This window comes from Bidens hawaiensis, unplaced genomic scaffold (genome assembly GCF_021521415.1).
Source record: "Bidens hawaiensis isolate Kalapana, Puna unplaced genomic scaffold, B.hawaiensis_p1.1 tig00061371_1, whole genome shotgun sequence".
NCBI classification, from domain to species: Eukaryota; Viridiplantae; Streptophyta; class Magnoliopsida; order Asterales; family Asteraceae; genus Bidens; species Bidens hawaiensis.
In genome coordinates, this window is record NW_027501045.1 from 24,732 (window position 1) to 28,499 (window position 3,768).

At 38.0% G+C, this 3,768-nt stretch overlaps 1 pseudogene; it reads right to left on the reverse strand.

Moving 5' to 3' along the window:
* Positions 1-1,367: 1,367 nt before the first annotated feature.
* On the reverse strand, positions 1,368-3,067 carry LOC143603350 (aldehyde oxidase GLOX1 pseudogene; annotated as a pseudogene).
* Between the last annotated feature and the right edge of the window lie 701 nt (positions 3,068-3,768).

Genomic DNA, 3,768 nt, shown 5'->3' on the forward strand with positions numbered 1-3,768 from the left:
GGGGATGGTTCTGATACCAAGATGATGGTAATCAAGAACACAAGACAAGAATTTTGAAATTTTGCAGAAGCTTCAAGCAAGTTTTTTTACTAACTGAAAGATAGATTCATGAACCGGTACATTTAACCCATTAAATAGCTAATAATTCTCAACAAACAAAACAGACGTGGACTAAGTCCACTTGACCAGTTATTTTAACTGGAAAATTCAAAACATTACTAAAAAACAGGAAACCCATTATGGGTGACGTGGAGAATTATTCAACCGGCCATGCACAAATAAACCAAGAGAACGTTGGGTCATATTTCTTCAGCACATACTATATGAAGTGGTATTTTTTGGGGTTTCATGTATAACAACTTTAAAATAAATTTTAAACCACTTCTATAGAGCATTTTTTTTTTCTTTTTTGTAGTAGTGATCCAATCACTAAAAGAAAACACGTAGAGAATAATTATCCTTGGAATTATAGACTTTAACATTCCTTCAATCAACTGATCTTATATCAGCCATGGATGCAGAGAACTATCTCCCACAAAGGAAGTACATACCATATTAGTTAACATTTATTTATTTAGCTTTTATTTTGTTTAATTGAGCCAATGAATAATGACCGGTGCAATACCTGGAACAAATCCAAAGATATCTAACAAAATCGTGACAAGGAACACGGCTAATAAAGTATTATATACTTCATTCTCATGTTTTATACCTTGTACGTGAGCATCAACAAGATGCATGATCTTTTTCCCATTTTTCTTTTCTTTTTTTATTAATTTCTTCTGTCTACATGGATATATAAAAAGTAAAAACCTAATGATTCTGCATGTGACAGCACAATATGCAAGAGTTCTCATATAATGAGCGTACGAATACCATAAAGATTTCACATAAATATCCTAGAGTATATGCATCTCGTACAGTTAAACAAAATACGGGGTAAACAATACATTTCTATTTAGTACCATGTTTGCTCTTAAACATTTTTTTTTCTTTTGTAATTTTAGTTCTCGGATCGAGTTGTACTCTTCTACATATTAAATGATACAAAGTCAACATTCCTCAATGTAATGATATACGAATTAATATATCGCTAATATGCCTTTGGTAATGAAGACAATGGTTCAAAACCTGACATTGGAGTTGATTTTCTTTTGAAGTAGTTTTAGGAGTATGCATAGGATAGATGGGTGTGTGTAGTTAAAAAAAAAGTTGCTAATATGCTCAGATGTATATGAATTATTGGTAACCAAGTGCACATCTAACATACAATTTTCAAATTTCTTAGTTCATATGAACTAAAATATTGCAACTTATAGTAAACTTCTACATGGATCATCATGATTTGCATATTACATAGAAATCCCTTAAATAAATGAGAATACAATAAAGTATGATGACCACACCAAAGCAATGGTACGCCCTGAATTTTCTTCATTGCATTTGAACCCAAATACCAGGACTTGGGATCTCTTTGTGAACCACAAACATAAGATAGTTCCCCACTGGAGCAATGTTACCGGACGGCGGAGCCCTCACAACAACTTGGTATCTTGACCTCCCTATAATCTTGGAAGCGACGCCACCATCCAGTACCAACAATCTTTGATTCATTGAAAAAGAATGCGTGTTAAATGAAGGTGCCACCATTGTCACTGATACCGAGCTTAGATCCACATCGCCCGAAACATTAAACACAATAACCAATTGTTTTCCATAATGAATTTTAGTGTTTGTTACGGGCAGGATTATTGTTGGGCGTAACACAGATGAATTCGCTTCCAAGTAAGAAGGAGAAAATGTCTCCAAACTCAGCTCAGTTGGGTAAAGGACATTTGTGAATTCATACTTATCATGTGGGTTACTTACACCAACAAGAACACGCCCATCTCGTAATAGAACTGCGGTGGAATGGTAGACTCTAGGCTTGGTGCTTGGATTTTGCACCTCAAATCGAGACCCTACTTGGTTATTAGGTAGGTATGCTGCTGGGCTTAGAACCGGGTTCCTCCCAAGCTCCCACCCGGCAACCCCTGCTGATGCTCCATTGATTATTAAAACATGACCATTGGGAAGCAACAACATGTCACCCATGACGCGAGCCAAAGGCATGGTCTCTATGAACCATTGGGGTTCAGGGTCAGATATTTTGATTCGCCCGCAAGTATCCAATGCCCCATCAAATATCCCCTTATTTGCGTTAACAAATGCTCCTTTTGGTGTGCCCCACATACCAATACTTCAAACTCTGTCACGGTTTCTCCTTTTATCTTCAAAGGGAGTAGCACCGCAGATCCTGTACTTGGATAATTCCTTGGTTGGCCACCGGGCATTGTTGGGTATGTCTTCAACACTAGATTCCTGGAGTAGTCGAACAATATAGCACGATTGTTCGCAAAAATGAAGAGATTCCCATCAGGATAGAGAAACACAAATGGGTATAAGTTATTCTCAATTTGAGGGTCATTAGTTTGAACTAGAAAGGGCAAACTAGGAGTGGCCTCATTTGGTGACATCTTCGGATAGAACTCATAGCTAAACGCCTGACGACCACCAATGATAATTTGCCTACCATCAGGCAATATATGATTGGTAGCGTACCATCTCTGTTTATTTAATCCGTTTTGCATCTCTTGCCAATCGCATAAGTCACATGACTTATAAACTCGAACAAGACGATAACCACCATCAAACCCACCGGTTTGGACTAAGCTTCCATCGGGCATTAAAGTTCCTGAGGAACACCACACGTTGGAGAGCACCATTAGAGGGCGTACGGAGTTTGATGCAATGTCATACTCAACTGAGTGTGCGGAACAATCAGTTGAGTTGGGACGGCATTTGCCTTCAGGAAGAGAGATATTTGAAACTCCAAAATCTGTACGGTCATACATGACAACCCGATCATTGGGAAGCAGTTGCATGTGCATAGCTGAGATGCCTATGCTTGGTAGGAGGACGGACCACGAACCACCTGCTGCGAGGCATCGTTGGGCATGTAGGAATATGAGAAAGAACAAAAGGAGGTGATGAGAGGGAATGTAAGTAGAAAGAACCATTGGTTTGATTTTTTGTTTCTTATTTTGGTGTGTTTTTGAAGGTGGCAGTGGTGGCTTTAAATAGAAGTCGAAGTGGTCAAAAACATTCCCTTTGTCTTCTGAATATTAGTCAACCTCAATATTATATAAATTAGACTTAATCAGTTAACACCCATGAAGTATCCTGTTTTAAATTTTTAAAACAATAGAACAAAAAAGAAGTGGATACATTATGTGATGATCTTGTTCCATATATTCTCATGTTAACGGTAACCTAAAAAACAGAACAAGTACATAATGATATGCTTGGTAATGTTTGACATTCTTTCAATCAACTGATAGGTCCTAAATACAGAGAACTAACCCTTAGAAGGAGAATGAATATATCATATTATAAAACTTTGTTCTATTAATCAAACCAATGATTGATGATAGGTATAATGCCTGGAATAAATCAAAAGATATTGTCGAAGCACGAAACGAATCTTACCTGATCCATGACGATGTTTCCACGGATTTTCGAGATGAACGAACCACGTCTTGATCTTCTTCTTCTTCGGCTGCGCCTGCGACCTGCAATGCTGAGACCTGCAATGGTTTCGGGGGTGTGGAGGTGACTGCTAAGATATCCTGAGGATTTCTTGTTTACAGACACAAAAAGTGGTGGTGGCTCTTATTGAGCATGACCCATGATAAGGAGGTGGAGACCTCCTTATATAGAGTCTCATGG